At 34.5% G+C, this 22016-nt stretch overlaps 1 long non-coding RNA gene and 1 pseudogene across 1 annotated transcript; one reads left to right on the top strand and one right to left on the bottom strand.

The window, feature by feature from the left end:
- Positions 1–1230: 1230 nt before the first annotated feature.
- Positions 1231–4579, top strand: LOC149547807 (uncharacterized). Its single transcript, XR_016354425.1, has 3 exons — positions 1231–1471; positions 1669–1737; positions 4304–4579. It is a non-coding gene; the product is annotated as an uncharacterized LOC149547807 (long non-coding RNA).
- Positions 3808–21407, bottom strand: LOC149547806 (uncharacterized; annotated as a pseudogene).
- Positions 21408–22016: the final 609 nt, after the last annotated feature.

Below are 22016 nucleotides of genomic sequence, written 5' to 3'. Positions count from 1 at the left end.
GGTATTTTATGTTGAAAATTAGCTAAAAACTAACCATTGAAAAAAGAAGGCCTCAGAAAAATGAAATCATCAGAACCGCTAGCATCCTTAATAACCAATTAATACCATGTCTTCGAATTTGACTGTCAACGTGTCACGAGATACCTGTCATATGATTTTCTAATGACAGTTTTATCACTTTTACGTCCTTCATTTTAAATTAAAAAATAATTACAAATGAAAATAATTCAATATCTTCTAAACTCATATACTCATTTTAAAAAAATCTAAATTAATATATATATATATATAAAGATAAAGCTGCCTAAACATACACCAATGACAATGAGAGGCAAGTACCCGCCAGTTCATCATACACGTGTCCACTTCAGTGCGGTTATCTCTTCAAATTGTGCAGAACCGGAGATTAAAATACAATTAAGCCAACTGCCACTATTTCTACATTCACAAGGAATGGCTGGTTGGACTAGGGTTTGGCTGAGGTGGGATTCTTACGATCTTTAATAAAAGGTTCAAAATATGGATAGGTTTAGTTGATTCAAAATCATTGTTGAAGATGAATCAAATTTATTAAAAAATATACAAGTGGATGATAAGTTGTACAGTCATTATATAAATGTATTAAGACTACTGAAAAGATTAAAAAGATTATGTTGAAAAAATTTAAGAGTATCATGTGGCTTGAAATTAAGGCATTATATCAAAGACTTTGTCAAATCGTTAAAAAAATGTTTATTTTCACACTAAAGTTTTAATTGTTTAGTTAACAACCATTTTATCTCCAAAAAGAAGTGGTTAGAAAACAATTCATTTTATGCAACAAAGAGGTGGGCGAAATGAAATAGCACAATTTCACTTATATGATCTGAAGATAAACAATTTGAATGAGATATTTGAACAAAGATAACTTTACAAAACCACAATTGTTCTGATCAAAATTCATGATAAAAAAATGCCAGATTCCTTCATCCATGCTGCTTAACAGTGGTCAAAGTTTAGATTTATCATTTTGAATCAACCGCCAAAGTAATCGTGTTACTTGTATTCATTTTATGAAGACCAAGCCTTCGCCGCGGGGTTTCTTCTCGCACAAGAGACCGCCCAATCCACGTCAGCTCCAATCCAATTGGAGCATGTGGCAGTGAGACTAAATTACAGCTGGCGACTGCCTAAGTAATCCTAACTAAACGCTACCCAATTATAAATATAAAAAAGCCTCTGGATCCTCCATTTCCATGAATGAGTTGTTGCAAGAAACCATCTGCATTTTGTAGTAGCATTTCCAAGACAGAATTCTATATAAAAATGGCTCAGACATCTCGTTTCCAAGTGGCCGGGATTTACAAGAATGAGAAGAAAGAAGAAGTGAAGGCGCTGAGGCAGAGCCTTCCAGGAATCTCCAGTGTTGAATTCGTTGAAGAAAAGATTGTGGAATTCAAGCACTCTTCGTCTACAACTACTGACGAAATCAGTATGAATCTTCCATGTTTTACTCGGAATATCATGTTTAAGTTTTTTTCCTTTTCATTCCTTTTTCACATCCTAAACAGAAGCATGTAAACATTTGCAGTAGGGTTACAACCCAGGGTTTTCTTTTCCTTTTAACAAGGAAGCAACTTTAGGGTGTTGATGTAATTTGTTCTTCTGTGTTGTTCATTTTTACAACAGAAAAAGCTCTGGAAGCTCTGAAGTTGAGGGCTACTCTGAAGGGTTATACAATTCCATAGATGGATGATGGTAAGCCCATATTTCTGGTAAAAAAATTTTATCTGCTGTTTGTTTTGAAGGGCTCTGGATGGTCTAAAATGGTGGCCTACTCTGACGGGTTATGACTTATACATCTCTATTGATTGATGGATCATGAGCCGATCAATCTGGTTTCCCCTGTTCTGCTTTTCTTTTTTAGGGTTTAAGAGCTCTGAAAGATCTGAAATTGTAGCCTACCCTGATGGGTTGTACAAATCCATTGGTGGACTGTAGCCCAAATTTTCTGGTTTCACGTGATCTGCTTTTGTTTTTAAGGGTTTCAGAGCTCTCAAATGTTTGAAATTGCTGCCTACTTTGATGGGTTGTACAGCTCCATTGGTGGATTTCAAGCCAATTTTTTATCTGGTTTCCCCTGATCCGCTTTTGTTTGTAAGGGTTTAAGAGCTATCAAAGGTCTGAAATTTTGGCCTGCTCTTATTGGTTATGCAACTCCATTGGTGGATTTCAAGCTAATTTTTATTTGGCTTCTCCTGATCTGCTTTTGTTTTTATGGGTTTAAGAGATTTCGAGCTAATTTTTATTTGGCTTCTCTAGATCTGCTTTTGTTTTTATGGGTTTTAAGAGCTATCAAAGGTCTGAAATTTTGGCTTGCTCTAATGGGGTATGCAATTCCATTGGTGGATTTCAAGCCAATTTTTTTATCTGGTTTCACTTTATCTGCTTCTGTTTTTAAGGGTACGAGAGCTCTCAAAGGTCTGAAATTGGGGCTACTCTGATAGGCTATGCAACTCCATTAGTGGATGGCAAGCCAATTTGGTTTTCCTTGATCTGCTACTGTTTTTGAGTGTTTAAGAGCTCTCATTGGTCTGAGATTTTGGCATACTCTGATGGGTTATGCAACTCCATTAATGGATGGTAAGCCAATTTCTCTGGTTTCCCTTGATTTGCTACTGTTTTTAACCATTTAAGAGCTCTGAAAGGTCCAAAATCGTGGCCTACTCTGATGGCTTATACAAATCCATTGGTGGACATTGACCCAATTTTCCTGGTTTCATTTGATCTGCTTTTGTTTTAAAGGGTCAAAGGTCTGAAATTGTTGCCTGTTTTGATGGGTTATACAACTCCATTGGAGTATGGAAAGCTTATTTTTAACTAGTTTCACTTCATCTGCTTTTGTTTTTAGGGGTTTCAGAGCTCTCAAAGGTTTGAAATTGCTGCCTGCTTTGATGGGTTATACAATCCTCTCTGTGGATGGCAAGCTGATTTCTCTGGTTTACCATGATGTGCTTTTGTTTTTAAGGGTTCCAGAGCTCTCAAAGGTCTGAAATTGCAGCCTACTTTAATGAGTTATCCAACTCCATTAATGGACAGTAAGATAATTTGTTTGGTTTCCCTTGATCTGCTACTGTTTTTGTGCGTTTAAGAGCTCTCAATGGTGTGAAATTGCGGCTTATTCTGATGGGTAATGTGACTCCTTTAATGGATGGTAAGGTCATTTCTCTGGTTTCCCTATATTTCCTTTTTCTTTTAAGGATTAAAGAGTTTGGAAAGGTGTGAATATGCAGCCTTCTCCAATGGGTTATACATCTCTATAGATGTATGGTAAGCCAATCTGCTTTTGTTTTTTAATTGTTTAAGAGCTCTGAAAGGTCTGAAATTGCTACCTACTCTGATGGGCTATACAATTGCATTAATGGATGGCAAGCCAATTTTCTCTGTTTCCCCTTGATCTGCTTTTGTTTTTTAAGGGTTTAAGAACTCTATAAGGTCTGAAATTGGGGTCTACTCTGATGGTCTATGCAACTCCATGAATGGATGGCAAGCCAATTTCTCTTGTTTCCGTAAATCTGCTCCTGTTTTTGAGGGTTCAAGAGCTCTCAAAGGTATGAAATTTTGGCCTGCTCTGATGGTTTATGCAACTCCATTAATGGATGGTCAGCTAATTTCTTGTTTCCCTTGATCTGCTAGAGTTTTTAAGGTGTTTAAGAGCTCTGAAAGGTCTGAAATTGCAGCCTACTCTGCTGGGTTATACAACTCCATTAATGGATGGTCAGCTGAATTCTCTGGTTTCCTTTTTATCTGCATTTGTTTGAAAGGATTTTAGTCACCAGATGCTGTTTGTTGATAAATTCTTGCTTTACCCTGTTTTGAGTCATCTGTTTCTACATTGGGCTTAGTCTGAAATCCTGTTTTTCTTAATTTGAAAGCTAATGTTTTTCAAAAAAAAATTGATGAAAAAAGCAAGAGGGTTCTGGCCCATGGTTGGATACAGCTAACCTAACCGCATATTAACCGCATAGTGACCAAAATCAAGCATGAAGAAATGTTAAAAAATTCATTTTTTTCTTAAGTGAAAGCTAATGCTAAAAAGTTGATATTTATGGTCCTGTTTCATAATCAGTTTGTGTGATACTAATCATGTTTCTATCTATTTATTTCGTTATTGAGCTTCTTTTTGGACTCCCATTTTCTGCTATTGCGCCACTCTACATCCTATCTCTTATAGGAGCCTAACAGTGCTTTGATATATGTTGCTTCAAACTAAGCATGTACCACATGATCCGCTTTTTACTTTTAAATCTTGGTTATTTTGCAGGATAGACCAACAAACAGGACCTAATTTGAAGATGAGCTCAGTGAAGCAAATTTTGGGGTTCTGCACCTGTTTTGAGAAATAATACTAAAAATATGGCTGAGACTGTAATTCCTTTGTAGCGCATTGTAATTTGTCATTTCTATTCCAATAAATATAAAGATAATATGATCTGATTACTGCAATAGATCTTTTGAAATAATCTGGAATTTCTCTAAATTCCGTACATGTTACATTCACTCACTTAATCAAAAGAGATATCTGCTATTCTCATTCAAAGTGATATTTTTTAGGGCTGAACGTTGCAACCTGGCTGGCGTTCATGCATGACAGGATGACGGCCATCTGCCTGTGGGTCATATTATTATTATGCTTGTTTTCATATGGAAATTTCATTTGGTCTTTTGTCTTTTAAGAATAGTTATATTTTCTACGTTAGATGTGATTGAAATTAAAGTTCGGAGGTGTCTTTTCGTTTGATCATATCGCAATCATTTCCAAACAGTCAAAGTGTGGGCGTGCACACTCAGGAAAAGGAAACTATGTTGTATAGTACGACTTTTGAATTTGTGTGTCCAATTTTCCAAGCGATTAAACAATTGCTTTCAATAGCTTTAATATTACGAGACAAACATTAAATATAGAAAAGGTCGCGCAAAGTCCGATGATTGTTGGGCCCGGGGAGGTCAATGTCAACAGATTCCATTGCTTTCATCATCTGATGTGATTTTTGGGCCGAATTGTTTATTGCTTTTATATTTCCTTCTTATGGTTTTAATATTTTTCTGGATTGTGCAATTGTGCCCTTGTTCTTATCGGGGAGAGAAGTCAATATATGCGTAGGTCCAATTATTTGGTGTCATATCAATCCATCTTTAAACAATTTTTTTGTTGGGTTCATTATGGTTGCTTTACAAACATAATATTTGATCATGTGATCATGTGAATTAGAAATTTTTGTTTTCGACTAATAATTTGGAATAAGAATGAGAATAATTTGAAATTTTTACAAAAGATTTTGATAAGTGCAAAGTTAGTAAGCAATTCCTTTCCACTAGTTAATTAATTTTGAGTATTAAGATGTTTAAAATAAGACATCAGTTTGCATTTTTAAGTTGTCTTTATATTTGACTAAGTTGTTTATAGTTCATGTTGTTTTAACTTTTGTTACTAACGATGCACACTTTAGGACTCATTATGCATGTTATGGTCCAAAAATGACCATTTCAAAGACATGTCCAAATACCATGCACCACAACAATCTCAAAGATTTTTAATTCTTGTGCACAAAAGTACCACTAGTTATGCACTATTGATACCAATAAAGTTATGACTCCTTTAATTAAGTCTATTAATTTTATTTTTCTTTCAAATTGGGGGGATAAGATGAAAAAGGAGTGAAAGATCACTAAAATATACGTAGATAGAGACCCCTTCTACTATTGTGTTGTCTTTAATGATTTTCATTGTCTTAAATGATCTTTTCACCACTCACCTCATATATTCACAATTTTATTTAAATTAAAAATAGGGTAAAGGAGGTTAGGAATAACTTTGATTATTAAGAAAAATAGCACATGTCTACACAATTATTTCATTTACTTAGTAATTGTCTCTAATTTTACTATTCTTATTTACTTCTATTATGTATGTGTAGAAAACATGTAGAAGAATTTGCGATAAAAATAATAATTAGTAGACTATCAAGATGAGAACATAAAACAAACTAACAAATAAGCTTAGAACCTTATAATTTATGGATTAAATATATGTTTTTTTGGATTTCACATATTTTTTGTTTTGTAAATCATTTTTCCCTTTTGTGCCCATGCAGCTATTAGAAAGTCAAGTCCACCATTATTACAGGGGGGAGATTAAATCAAGTATCCAACTATCATAAGAATAATTAATATTATTAATCCTTGACCATACAAGCAATATAATCAGCAACCATAACAAGATACTCATACACAATAACACCAAATATGTTAACTAGGGAAACCCTTGATTACAAGGAAAACTTTGGTGGGGATGGTACCCACAAAATGATGTACTAATTTAAATGTTCCTTGTTAGAGGGTGGACCCTATTAGGAGCCAATGAAATACATTCAGTACATATTAGTCTCTATTAGAAGACTTTGAATCCCTATTAAGAGATTCCAACCCTATTAGGAACTGTAGAAGGCATATGGACCCACTATTCAAACAACTTTAGGGGCAAAAAAACTAAAATCATTATCCAACTGATCTATGTATTATTCCTTGTAGAATAATAGAAATGAATTATACTTGTACTTCCTCTTCCTCTATATTGTCAACTAGACTTCTCTTCTTCTTCTAATCTCAATACCAGATCACCAATTTCACCTCCAATAATCTCTTGGATCGCTTACTTACATTTACCAAATAGTCTTCTCTTGTTCGCATGATCTTGATCACAACGTATACTTCAATCAAGAAAAATACCTTCCTTTATACCATGTCCTCAAAAAAATTCCTTGAGTTGGCCTTGAGGCTTTCCTAATTAACTATAATAGAACCACATTAAGATAATTAATTATATTACAATTACACAACACTGTCGGTTCACATTCTTTACAACTTCTCACATGTGTGACCTTAGACCTTACGCACGCACTAATGTCATCATCAGACTATCTACTATCACTGTCTAACCTCGCATATCAAGATTCTATCTTTATTAGGAGATACAATCCATCCATCAAAAACTACTTCTCAAGAGCTCTGTCTATATACTACTTTCTATAAATCAAGAATATCTTCTGCATGTCTTTAATTTACTTCATTCACACTTAACCACATCATTAGAACACAATGTAGAACACAACCTTAACCTTTCTTCACCTGATCATCAATACTCTGTCTGTAGAACTTTGTTCTCTATCTACTACTTTGGCAGTCTTCATAGAAATATTGCTATATTGACGTCAATGACCAATACAATCATGAATACAAAATGTCAATCATGCTAACTATCTCCTATGTGCTCGAACAATGCTTAGGATACTTCCCCCAAAGGAATACCATCAAAATTCATGCTAACAATCTCCCCCTTTGGCATTGATGGAAACATAGATGAAAAAATTTAAGTTCCAAGAATACCAAATCAACACTTTGTTGTTGCTTCCACTCTCTTCTTTTCAAATCCTCTTCATTAATCAAATTTGGAGCTCACTAGAACACTACTTTGTATGCATCTCTTTCTTTAGGATCGACATCAGTTGTTCACACCTTGACTCTCAGGAATAACTCTCAGTCTTATATGGATGGAAAGTAGTTGTTCATGATTTCTCCCACATTGCTATTGACAACTCAATCTTTCCCTCATTCATACATAAGAGATCTCAATCTATCCCTCATTAGTCAATCTCTCCCCCATTTGTAGTGCTTCTCTCTCCATATTCATAGGAGATGAGGAGATGTTTTTCATGCAATATCTCCCCCATTGACATCAATGACAAAGGCTTCATTATTCCAATCATCTACTCCAATTCTTTAACCATCTCTAGTGTCCAAAGACACTGTTCTATACCAACTCCAAAGAGTCCTTGATGACTCTACTATCTCAGATACTCCCCTATACATGAAGCATCAACATTCAGTCTAGTCAAGCAATAGTGCTTTGTACCACTAGATTGATATAATCTCTACATCAACTACTCAAAATTAGGCAAGGGCATAACCCCAAGCACACCTTGCAAGTACTCAAATGTATCTTTAGGTAAGGGCCTCGTAAAGATATCTTTGATCTGATCTTTTGTACTAACATACTCCAATCTTTTTTCTCTCTCTACAACTTTCTCTCTTAAAACATGATACTTAATGGATATATGATTAGTCTTAGAATGCAACACAAGATTCTTAGACATACTCACTACACTTGTGTTATCAAAATGTATGATAACATTATCTAAAATTATATCCCAATGTCTTTCAACATCTGCTTCATTGACATGACCTGATTACAATTATTTGTTGTTGCTACATTCTCTACTTTTTTCGTACTTTGTGAAATATGATCTCATTTCTTTATTAGCCAAGAAACCAATCTTCCTCCAAGGAAAAATGCTCCACCAATAGTGTTTTTTCTATCATCCATACTGCCTGTCCAGTTGGCATTAGTATAAGCACACAAAGTGAAATCACTTGATCTATCATACCATAATCCATAATCCATAATCAAGTGCACCTTTTAGATATATGAATATCCTCTTCACTATTGGATAATGAGATTCCTTAGGATCAACTTAAAATCTTTCTACTATCCCAACTACATTTGCTATATTTGGCCTGGTTTGAGTCAGATATTACAAACCTCCAATCATAGATCTATACTTCTTCTACTCAACTGTAGGTGTCTCATCTTTACTAGATAACTTATAATAGTCATCATAGGTGTACCAACAAGCTTACAACTTTCTAAGACATATTTTCAATAATTTTTTCAAGTACATAGCTTGCAATATGAAAATACCATCCTTGTTTTGCACAATCAATAAACCCAAGAAAAACTTCATCTCACCAATCATATTTGTCCCAAACTCACTCTTCATCTCTTCAACAAACTTATCACTTGCTTCATCACTACCTCCAAAGATTATGTCATCAACAAATATCACTATGATCAAAAAGCCATTCTCAATTTATTTCAAATATAAGTTACTACGTATCGTACCTTTAGTAAATCCTAATTATGCCAAATATTTATCCAACCTTGAATACTAGGTTCTAGGTGCTTTCTTCAAACCATACAGTGCTTTCTTCAATCAACATACCATATCCTTTCCTTCTATTAAAGGAAATTCTTTAGAATGCTCAATGCAGACTTCTTCTTCAAGTTATCTATTTAGAAATGCCGACTTAACATCCATGTGATACACTTTAAGCTTCTTATTTGCTGCATAAGCCAAGAACATTCTCACTGCTTTCATTCTAGCTATAGGGGAAAATGTTTCTTCAGAATATATACCTTCTTGTTGCGAATATCCTTTGCATACCAATTTATCTTTGTTCCTCACAACTTCACCTTGTTCATTCATCTTATTTCTAAATACCCATTTAGTTCCTATAACATTCTTATCTTTAGGTCTAGGAACCAATTCCCATGTCTCATTCTTCACAATATGATCTAGTTCTTCCTTCATTTCTTGAATCCACTAATCATCCTTGTATGCCTCATTTGCGCTTTTAGCTTTGACTTGAGAAATCAAACATGATTCCTTATGCACTCTATTTCTTATCATTACTCCTTTGTCTTTACTTCCAATAACTAGTTCTATAGGCTAGTTCTTTTCCAATTTCCTTTTGGTGTAGGAGTTGTTATCTCAACTCTTATCTCTTCTCTTGGTTATGTTCTCTATTCTTCTCTTTTCTCAACAATTTGTACATCATTCTACAAATCATTGTTAGTCTCAAAGAAAACTTCTACATTCTCACTAGTAGATCTAGGATTGTTTTCTTCTTAATTAGAATTATAATCCATCATTCTCTCTTTAATTCCAAACTTTTCATCCACTTTCACATTTGCACACTTAACAATCATCTTAGTTCTTCGATTAAAACATCTATAATATTTTATTCAATGAATAAACAAGGAACATACCTTCATTGCTTCTTGGATCAAACTTACAAATATCGTCATCTCTCTATATGTAAGATTTACTTCCAAAAATTCTAAAATACTTTACCGAGAATGTATGACCAAACCATAATTCATAAGGACTCTTGTTTGTACCTTTTCTAATCCACACTCTATTCATACTAAGTAGACTGTTGTATTGATTACTTTCCTCTAAAATGTCTTGGATACATCATTGCTCTTGTTGCCTCAGATACAAATTTGTTCCTTCTTTTTGCTATCCCATTTTTCTCAAGACTCTTGGGTGATGGCAACTGTCTCTTAATTCCATTTTTTTCACAAAACATGTTAAACCCTCTAGAAGTAAACTCTCCACCTCTATCCGATCTCAAACATATAATCTTTACAACAGATTCTTTCTCAACTCTATTTTTAAATATCTTAAACTTTTCAAATATCTAAGACTTTTCTTTAAGAAATGTTACCCACATCATTCTAGTGAAATCATGAACAAAAATCATAAAAGACCTTTCTCCATAGAATCATCTTGTTCTGGTAGGACCACTGAACTTCTTGCTAGGAAAAGAAACCTACTTCTCCTTAGCCATGATACCTTGCAAACGACATAAGTAGGCTTTATGATTCTAGGAAAACCTTTGATTGCAAATGTAATGCTAGCCTTCAAAATTTTATCAAAGTTTATATGACAAAACATTCTATGCCACAACCAACTATTATCCACTTTTGCAACCAGACAAGTCATCTCAGTAGAATTCAATTGAGACACATTACCTCTAGATCTTGTACCTATTCCAATTAGCTTACCATCCTTGTCTTTGATAATGCAAGTCTTCTTTGTAAACTACAACTGATAGCCTTTATCAACCAACTATCCAACACTCAACAAGTTATGCTTCAAACTATCAACAAGATAAACAGCATCAATATTAGTCTTTCCGTGAAGAGTAATAGATCTTATCCCTATGATATGACAAGTTACAGTGTTACCAACTCTAATAATTACTCCATCATGATTTCTGAACTTAATAAAATTACTCATATCTCAAGTCATATGATGTGAACATATGCTATCTATAATTCAATCAAATTTATTTTCGCCTTGAGAAACTAAAACATTTTCTTCTCTGACTTCAATTTCAGTATTCTCTTCTTATATAGGCACAAATCCTAACTCATCATCACTTTCACTCCAAACTCTTTCCTTAGATATCCTACCAATCTAGCTTCTCACATATTCATCTTTCATCATTTTAGCATCTTGAAACAAACATATCTAATTCTGCAATCTTACTCTTTCAGCATTCTTATCTCCTTCAAAAGTATTTTCTAAAGCCTTCCAAATCTTATGAGATTTTACTAAAGATCTTACCTGACTATATTCATTTTTAGGAAGAGGTGTTAGTAATGCTTCTCTGGCTCGCATAATAAACATAAACATATCTCTTTCTACTTCAATGTGTGTGTACAAAAAATGTCACACTTCTATAAACCATTATTCTTGAGAATACTGATGAAAGAGGGCATCTCAATAGGTGACTTATAGCTCTCTATCTATGATGTGGAAAGGCTATGAGATGGTGGCTCTCAAATGAACCAAACTATGCAACCATTGTAAGGTGCACCATTGAATGATAGATTCAAAGAGTAGAGGCAAGAGTGCAATATCCAAGAATCTAGAATAAAATGCAATGCAAATACAAGTTATTCTAAATAAAATACAAGCTAACAAAGAGAACTAAGCTAAAACATAAATGAAACTAAGCTAGAAGGTATGCCATAATGTAAGTAGAATGAGAGCTAAGCTAAAATTTAAAAATGCAAGAATGCTCCAAGTCTCCAAAATCACCAAGAAAACCTGCAGCATAACAATAGCACGAGAGACTAAGTTTGAATGAGGAGAGAGCCCTTCCTTTTAAATAAAAATGGATGGTAGAGATTAAGAGCCAAAAGAGGAATAATCAAGGGAGGAGAATACATCTTGAGTAATCCATGTGCACAAGCATCTCAACCAATCACAATTAATGGTTGACTTTTAAGAGGGTTTGAAATGTGTGGAGGGGAATTAACGTTATTTTAAAAATAGAAGATTCCTCTCACATAGAAAATTATGCATTCATGTGTAGGCAAAAAATCCTTTTCTTTTATTTCTAAAAGAGGAATAATGCGTTATATGTGCAAACTTAGGATAAGAGATGGCTGGGGAATTTTATTTAATTAAAAGGGGGACATGTTCTTTTAATTAAATATAAAATTGGGATAAAGTGGTCATACCATAGGTTATAACCAAACAAATAGATTTTTGAGGATTTGATAAAAAATAACCCTTAGATAAATTATGGAAAAATGCTAGAAAGGGGGCTCATAGTCTAGATGACCATTTTTAGTTGATTACATTTTCCCCTCTTTGACTAATTTGTGATCAATCTGGGAACACATGACATCAAAGAATACATAATCCAAGTAGGCAGCAATAGATAGAGATATCTAATTATGAAGAATGAAATGCAGAAAGAGATAACAAGTCCTGAATGTACAATTTGATAGCGATAGTTCTGAACACTAGGTTAGAGACAATATGTAACACCCCACCAAGGGATCCAAAAGAATTAACCAAAAGTTTTTACTAAGTTTTCCAAACTTTTTTTTTTTGAACAAGAAGAATAACATACACATCAAACATAAGGTAGTGGAAATAATAACATACAATCAACTAAAAGCATACATAACATGTTACATTCCTTAAGGATCCCATGACATTGAATCACATTTAAATTTAAATTAATACTAAGTCCATCTAATACCACATCCATATGAAAGAATAATTATAAAGTCCAATGTCCATTTAAATAATATAAATTTGTTCCGAATGCCCCTTAGAAAATTAAATTTGGAATGTTCAATCATCCACTGTACATGTCACAAGGTATGAAAGGCTAAAAGAATATACATATGTAAAAATAGAAATACATCATCCTCCTCAAATCCATGATACAAGTACAATAAAATAAATGAAACCATTCACCATACATGATACATCCATCCATCATAAAATACAACTATCCATCATAAAACACAACTAACTAAGTATGTGGTTCCTCCCAACCGTTAATAGCATCATAAGACCATCATGGGCCCTACTCATCCCCCACGCATAACATCCCAAGCCACCGATCAAATTGTCAATACTATCATATTAGTGATGTCACTAATAAACATGCTACTACATAAGCATAAGGAAATTTAACATGCTAGAATAAAGCATAAGATGATCCTAAAAAGTAGATAACATCACCTATCACATGCTAATCATCAATATAAGGAAATGTGTCAGTAAATAACATCATCTAAACATGATAAACAAGCATCCCACAAAGCTCTAGCCACAATGACTATAGACGGATCTCAATGGTAGGAGTAAAAAGCACTACCACTTGACTGCGTGGAACCTAAATGGCCCACTCCCATTGCATTGAGGAGATAGTCTCAAGTCCCATACATGATATCAAACAACATATCAAAAGTACACTCTAAGTCTAGGAAACCCTAAAAGTAATCTAACTCAAAGGTTCTAAGATAGGTTGACATCTAATTCCTAGAGGCACACAAGACATGTAGGAAACCTACTATGTAAGTGGGCAACTGTCATCGCACGAATCATGCTTGGAGTTACTTGAGTAGTCCCTTAGGACACCCAAGTCCCTAGTGATCCCTATGTGGCCACTAGTATCCTCTCGTATTGACAAGGCATACTACGAAATGCAAGGTCACAACCAAGCATTCTCTCTACTCCCATCCTAGTCTGTACTAGCACTCAAGGCATGGGCGAGAACATACAAAGACTCTTATTAGGTTCATTTTAATCCCCATTTAGTGTAATTTTTTCACTTATTAAACAACTTACAATGAGTTACCCTGGCAGCCACTTAAGGCCCTGACCTCCATTGCAAGCCACTTCCTGACACTACAAGTAGATAACCTACCCTAGGCTCATAAAAGCACAAATCCATAATCACATAAAATCACCTCAGTCTTGTACAAGTGACTAGAAAGTATCAAAAAGATAATCATAATAATCACATCAGTTCTCTACGAGCAACTGGAAAGCATCCCAAGATAAATCAAAATACCCATTGGTTCTCAATGAGCAGCCATAAAGTATCCCAATAATACTAATCAAAGACTCCAAAATGGTCAAGTCAATTATGTCATAACATGACATCATAAAAAAAATTGCAATCACTTCAGTCCTATCAAAGCGATTGGAAAGCAAACCAAATATAACTGATCGAGGACTCAAAAATGGTTAAGTTAGATATCCCATAGCATAAATCGCACCATCCCACACACTAGTACATTTGCACTTTTTTTTCTACCAAAATTTTCCACCAAAGCTATAATTCCTTCTTCTTCTTTTTTTCATTCCTGCATTGGTCAAAAATAAAAATTCTGTGGCCAATTTGGTTGAAATTTTGACCAACCTATGTATTCTTAAGTTGAATTTCGACCAACTCAATGTTATAACAAAAAAAAAAGAAGTTTCATTCATTCATGGGTTAAAAAGAAAAATTTTCATTCATTTACGGGTAATGCATTTCCTCACGCACCGATTTATGCCGACTGCTAGGATTCCTTGAGCTTTGCCACCGTAAAGGGCTTGTCGCAGACCTACTTACCGCATGAGTGAGCACCTAGGTGAAGTGTAAGTTGGTTCGTAGCCTAGCAACACGCCACAAGTCATTGCTTTCTATTTTGTTTGGCCGAGTCATGCACCGCAATGCCCTTTCTGATAATGCTTGCATTGTTGGCTGCAAATGGCACAAGAAGCAGACAACGACAGATTGGAGAAGAGGTCTAAATTTGCAACATTGCTTGGTTGGTGCCAAATTGGTATTTCTCCGTTCTTCTTTTACTAGGGTTTCAAATTATGTGCAGTTGCCTGCATTTTCAGACACTCTCCAAATGTAGTTGTTTTAGGAATTACCATATATTCGAATATAACTCATTTCAAAAATGCTTGTTTAAGCCACGAATATGGGATGAATTTATTGTATCCTAAGAATTTGATTTGTAATGGCTATATGGTGCCTCAAATTTTCTTGCAGCTCATCAAAAAATACTGTTCCAAGGAAACATTTTGGTAGAATAAGTGATAGGAAAAAGATATGATTAAAAATGCATTTGCACATCTAATTTACTCTAACCAAAAACATTCTTAAGCAGAAAAAAAGGATGAAGGATCAGGAACCTCTTCATGAGCCAAAAAGGTCTCTATTCAAATCAGTATGCATATTCATGCTCATTTCTTCACTAGTCTATAAATGACTTTTAATTTTTAATCTCCAAGATAACCATGAACTAAATGAAATCACCAACATCCAAATCCTTCAAGTTAATTTAAGTGTGTGGAATCCTTCATGCTCAATTGAAGTGTTTAGTTTCCCTTATAGATCTATCTCTCTATATTAAAAGGAGAGAAAGTTGTTTGTATTAGATATCCATATCACAAAACTGCCATATTTTTCTCAGTGTATATAATCCCTTTTGGATAGTTCTGCCTCATTTTGAGGCAACTATACTCAAATGTTAATTTGTTTCTTGGATCGATTTTGTGAAAAATTTTAGCATCAATGTTTTGGATCATCCTACGTGATCTATCAACGTTACTCTCTTGTATCCTGATGATGGATCATGTAGTATGATCCGAAATGTTCATGATAAAAATTGTCACACAATTTATCCTAGAAACAAATCAGCATTTAACATGGATTGTGAAGATCTAGTAGACTTACTTGTATTTAAGTCATGTCAGTTATTCATGATACATTCTTGGACATTTATTATCATGGAATCTGCTTCTACATAAACAAGATACAAAAACATGGCTTCATGCCAAGTAGATCTTGTATATGAGAAATATGTTAGCAAGAAATACTAATCTATTAAGAGAACAAAGCATTAACTAGCATAAAAATCATAACATATATGAGAGACAAAGTGAAACCCTCAAATGAGAATATGAACCATAGAATGGCTCTCCCAATGAGGATGGTCACTTGATTTAGAGATGAGTCTAAGTAAAGGATTGGTATGTATGCTCAAACTTGCTCTATGCTTCAATGATGGGATGAGTAAATAGAAAATTGGTAGCTTTGTGAGCTCTCAATTTGGCATTATAAGGGTATGGTTAATGGCTTTTGGTTCTCAAACTAGCATTATAACTTTGGCTTAAAGGTTGTGATGAAATGGCTTGGGAGGGGATTCAATTTATAGGCTAAGGGCTTGAGGGATGGAGGGTTAAGATGCAAGGAGAGATGAAAGCTTAAGGAGGGATAGGATGCACTCAAAGGGGAGCACATGGATTGTGCTTGTTTAGCACCAACCAGGGAGTGACACATGTCACAGGGTGAGTGGATGGAGGCAAGGGGATGGATGAGTCAACAAAGGAGGCTCAAGGGATAATATCTTCATAAATACCCTCCATGATGGCTTGTAAGAGAAATGAATGGGCTTGTAAGAGTCTTTATGGCCTTTGTAAGAGCATTCAAAGCTTAGTGGTTGGGATATTTTGGAGGGAGTTGAGATTGTTGACTTTGCTTGGCTTAGGAAAGTCTTAAGCTTACTTAGGGAATGTGACAAGGTTAGGCGGGGGATTAGAGGTGATTTAGGCTTAGACTAAGCTTGTTAGAGATATGCAAGTGGATGGCATTCAATGAGGGTGGGTGAGTTAGTGGCTAAGCTTGGTTAGTATGGGTGGATGGGGTGGATTAGGCTAAAAAGGGGGTTTAGGATAGTTTTAGGGGTTATTAGATTTGAGGGTTTTATTTATCAAATAGATTTATTTAATAAATGGGGATTTTGGAATTAGATAGAAGAATAGGATCTAATTGATAAATGATAGGTTATTTGATTTATCAATTAGGACTATAGATGATTAATTAATTTAATCGGCTAGAGGATGGCAAAAGATTTAATTAAATAGGAATTTAATTAATGATGCCTTTAAAGATAGCTAAATAGGATTACTAAAGTGGTGTAATCAAATTTAGGTGTCTACAGATCTTAATGCTAAATCTTATAGTTTAAATCTCATTGTGATGATAAAATAGAAAACATGAGTGTACTTCAACCATGAACTTTACATTGTTAGCATGGAGAATAAATAGAAAGCAAGCACAAATTAGTAATATATGCATACTTTTGATTTGTATATTTAGCAAATAAGAAAAGAACATAGATTAAATATGAGGGGTTCCAAGCAGGCTGGTTAATACCAGTCTCTTTCTAATTTATTCCTCTAATACAAAACTTTAGGAATACTAGAAGAATTGTTCCTTCCTAGTATCCAATTAAACATCTTCACATTAGTTCAGAAACCCTAAGTCTGAAACTGAATACATGCATGTTGAAGAAGTTATAAAAGAAATCAGATAGAACTCAACATATCTTAGGAAATTAAAATATACATCAATCTGGTATATTTGAAACAGGATTGAAGCATTTCACAAACCTTTGTAACTGCTCCTCTAAAACCTCACACTTGGTAATGGCATCTTTGCATTGCATCCACTCCTCCTGAAGCTCTAGCTCCAAAGCATCCACTTTTTTAGAAAGCCCTTTCATCTACATTTCTATTGCCTTGAATTGAGATTTAATATCTGGTTTATGTGAAATCATGGCTGCTAGTTCATTCTCTAATAACTGCTTTGATTCCTTAGCAGATTCAAGTTGCATTTGCAAGTTTGCCAGCATTTGTTCCGATTTAGTAAGTTGACTTTTTGTGTGTTCAAGTTTCTCTTTAGTTGCAGCTAGGACTACCTTTTAGATTAGCATTGTCACTCTTCAAATGCGTAAGTTGTTCCACCAACTCTGTAACTTGATGTTGGGTGTGATCAAGCTTCTCTTTTGTTACAATGAAGACTCCTTCCAGATTAGCATCCTCACTCGTGAGGCGTATGAACTCCTCTTTTAACTCAATAATCTGATACTGTGTGTGTCCAAGATCCTCTTTGGTTGCAACCAAGACTATTTCTAGATTTGCATTCTCACTCTTGAAGCACATAAGCTCCTCTTCTAACTCTCCAATTTTGCTTACCTGGGCCTTCAACTTAGATTCCAAAGATGTTTTTTCTACTTAAATGCTGTTAAGCTTCCTAATTATGTATAAATTGCCACTAGCTAGTTGAAAGCGTAGGCTATTAGCCTTTTCTTCTTCTGAAAGATCCTAAGCACTTTCTTCTCTTGTGAAATTATCTGTACTAATCAAATTACGAAGAAAACTAGACTGCATCAGGTTGGGCAATTGGTTGCCAAAATCTGTGGCTTCATTTTGGAAGATTTCACTGAAACCAAGAGAAAACATTTTCCTAAATTGAGATAACAAAGATACCAGTTCTACAATTAACTCTGTAATATTTTCTTTGCACTACAAAAAGTAATCCACTAATTGAGAAAACTCCTGAATTCTAAAAACTAGTTTATCAGTATCTAATGATTTAAATTTTTGAGTCTTTTCAGGGTCTTGGGCTATAGATTGTAAGAAATTAACAATGCTGACAATAGTAGTTGCAAACTCTACATCAATAGAACTAATTCTAATCCCAGTATCAGAATGAGAAGTGAAGTTAGCTTTCATAGAAGACCAGATATGTGTCTAAGAATCTCTAGTACTTTCAGCATCTATTCCCATGGCATATTTGACCTAATCTAGTATTTTGTGTAGGTCTGCACCCTCAACATCAATAGCAAGGATCATATCATGCTTTTCTTTGAGACTAACTAGGGAAAATTCATTCCAAGTGTTTCTAGCTTGTAGAATAATTAGATTTTCTTATAAATGGTTCTTTTTTTTAACAACTCGGAGCATTCCTGATTGACTGTTTGAAGCTTTGATTCTTTTTGTGCAAGAGCTTCTTCTAAGAAAGCTCTATCTTCTTGATTAGATGAAATATCGAAACTTCCTGAAACATTCTTGTCAGTTATTTCATCTAAATTTCCTACTTCTTCCTGATCCAATCCCATTGAATCCATGGAAGCCAATCTCTCCATCTCAAGGAAATCATCCATCAAATCTACCTTGGACACATCACTGAGCTTCTTAGCTTTGCCAATGACCTTTTCTATTTTGATATGATCCATCTCTGTAATTAGTGTTGAAGCCCATGACTCTACACTAGGGTCACCATCATTCCTGTCCTTAGAAATGGAAGACAAGCTTGGTGGATTTCTTGTGCTTTCATTTCTTGATCCTTCCAAATGCAACTCAAGTGCAGGTTTTCCTTTCCTTTGCCTCAAAGATTCCAACTGTTGTTTAACAGTGGAGAGTTTGGCAGCTTTTCTAGCACACATGACTCTAGAAGCCTTAAGCTCACCGTTTTGCTTTGAGAGAGCATCTTTTAGCATCTTGTTCTCTTCTTCTATTGTTGGTACTTTTCCTGTATGGTATTCAATTGCTTTCTGAGAATGTTCTTTATGTCTATCATTTAATGTCTCTACTGAAGAACGTGGTGAACCAGCACCCTTACTAAGTGACTTCCTCAATTTGATATCCCCAGACTCCCTTCCAACAGTATCTACTTCAAGTTTCATTTGAGTCAATGTAGTAGGCCCTAGTAATCATTTTTTAAGCAGACCTCTTAGCCTTTGACACTCAGCCTCTAACTTGGTAACTTTCTTAATTGTTTATATTTGCTACTTGCTAGCAGCCTAGGCAGATTTCTTACTAATACCCCTTTCATCAATTATTATACCTAGTTCTTTGTTAAGTGCATGAAGTTTATATTTGAGGCCAACATTATCACTTTCTAACATCTCAAGTTTAGTTTGAAGAACTTTAGCCTCAGACTCAAATTAGTTTCTGGCTTCTTGCAAATTAGATAATGCTTTTGAATTTTCCTGAAGAGATGTGGATGCTACATTACTTCTTGCTTCTGCTTCATTTAGCAGCTGCTCCAGTTCTACTATTATAGAACCAAGCTCACATTTTGATTTGTCCCATTCTCTAGTCTTTTTCACCATAGCCTCATGGAGCTTCTATTCTTGTTCCTCTCTTGAACTCCTAAGCTCCTATGAAATTTCTTGATTGAGTGTCTATATTGTTTAAATCAAATCATATTTGAGGGTTCATGATGAAGAAACTCTGAAATTAGTGCTCAATATTTTGATTCTATCACAACTTTTTTTTTAGCATGTTTAACAAGAGAAAATCCAAACATTATTGCATTAGGCGAGAAAGTATTTGATTTTTTAAAAGTTTGTTTACACTGTATTTATTAATCAGAGAAAATATGGGAATTTCCTTTGTACAAATTCATTAGTGCTAATTTAGAGGATTTCGCAACTAAAGTCTGCCCCAAGCAATTCTTAAGTGCTATAGTCAAGCTTTGAGACTGTCAAGAGAGGTAAAGGGCAACCTAAACAAAAATCTTCTGGTTGTACGAAGGATTAGTCCAGCGTGGTGGATTGTTATGGAAAGGATAACTTGAAAGTGTTGAAGGAAAATTCATTGGGACCAAAGTTAAGGCATGAGCATTTGTCTCTTGTAAGATCTTTCCCAAGTAAGAAAACCTGTTGGTTGTGTCTTTGCCTCCACCAAAAGAAAATTCGAACTCCAAAACCCATTAAACATAAGAGGCCTAGACTTACATTGAATGAGACTGCCACTTTATGTTTTCTAGAGTCTCTAGCTAGTACTGTACCTATAAAAGAGCTATTTAGCTAAGGAAATCAAATAAAGATTAAAAATATTGAAGAAGCAGAAATAACCTCACCTTCTCATGAATTCACTATAAAAGCCATGGGTGCTGGAGACTCCCCAAGACAATTCTGCATAGTACCTCCAAATAGCAGAGGATACTGGCAAATTCCAAACACCCAAACCCCAAAATCAACACTTCAATCTAAATATCAGTTATATTTTAATGCAAAAATGAATTCACATGTGAAACATAATTCCCACATAGCATAAGAGGGAATATTGTTCATACATGATGGTTCAAGCATGAGTCATGGGTACCGACCCAATTAGATTGTTGTGGGACAAATCTCTAAAAATGGGGCATACAGGTTAAATACTAAAACAAAACCTAGCATAAGATGAACCCAAATGGAAAATAAAATATGGATAAAGAGTAGAGCCTTACAAAAATTCTTCAGGAATTGGACTTGATATTTCATTGTTCTGCAATAGCCTGCACATGTCACAAAAATTAGCGCATTTGTCTCATACTATAATGCTCATACCTTAATGCTCAGGCATTCATTTCAGAAAGTGATGCCTTGTTCTTTTCCTTACAAATCAATCAAAATGGATACAAAAATGTTCTTGTCACAAAATTCCCCAAAAAGAACTCAATAGAGACAAACAGATTGAAGTTTGAAGCCATTGCAACACACTTGCTTGTTGACACAGATGGATATTTTTAGGATATATTCACAATTGGCAATGCAATGTGTCCAATTCTTTTAGATGAATGCAACTTACAGCCATGAAAATCAATTTCACTTGGGTTAAATTTCATTCTACATATGTTGGTTTCAAGTATACATTTGACATCTTTGCTAGAAATGGGTTTATTAAGTAATATGGTAACATAGAGGAGTAACACAAATTGTCAATATTTAGTTTCATCTAGATTACCATGGTTAGTAGGTAGATACAAACAAGATGGTTTCATAAATAAAATATTAGAAACTACTATAATTTTTTCCTTAAGAAATGTTAGGGTTAGGTCAAGAATCATGGATGCGATTGCAAACAAGTTGCATATTCTTAGCGATCGCATATAAAAGATGGTGATAGAATGCAGGTGTAAAGACAATTTACACACTCACTCAGCATCTTTTTAACCGAGGAAATTTGAATGATTCACACTCATATATAAACCATTTCAAGCAAAGAAATAAACATTCTCTAAATGGGAAAATACAAACCAAAATGGTTGAGCATAGCCATTGTCGTAGATTCTGAGATTTCTCCAACCCACTACTATCTGCCTCTACTACTATATACCTAGTTGTTGTAGGTAGCAATACAAAAGAATATCAGAAGTGTATACCTAGTTGTTGTAGGTAGAAATACAAACGAATATCAAAAGGG

This window comes from Cupressus sempervirens, chromosome 7 (assembly GCF_028749045.1).
Source record: "Cupressus sempervirens isolate cs-2001-9-10 chromosome 7, ASM2874904v1, whole genome shotgun sequence".
NCBI lineage: Eukaryota > Viridiplantae > Streptophyta > Pinopsida > Cupressales > Cupressaceae > Cupressus > Cupressus sempervirens.
The sequence above is the reverse complement of the archived record's forward strand: the minus strand, read 5'-3'. Positions and strand labels throughout refer to the sequence as shown.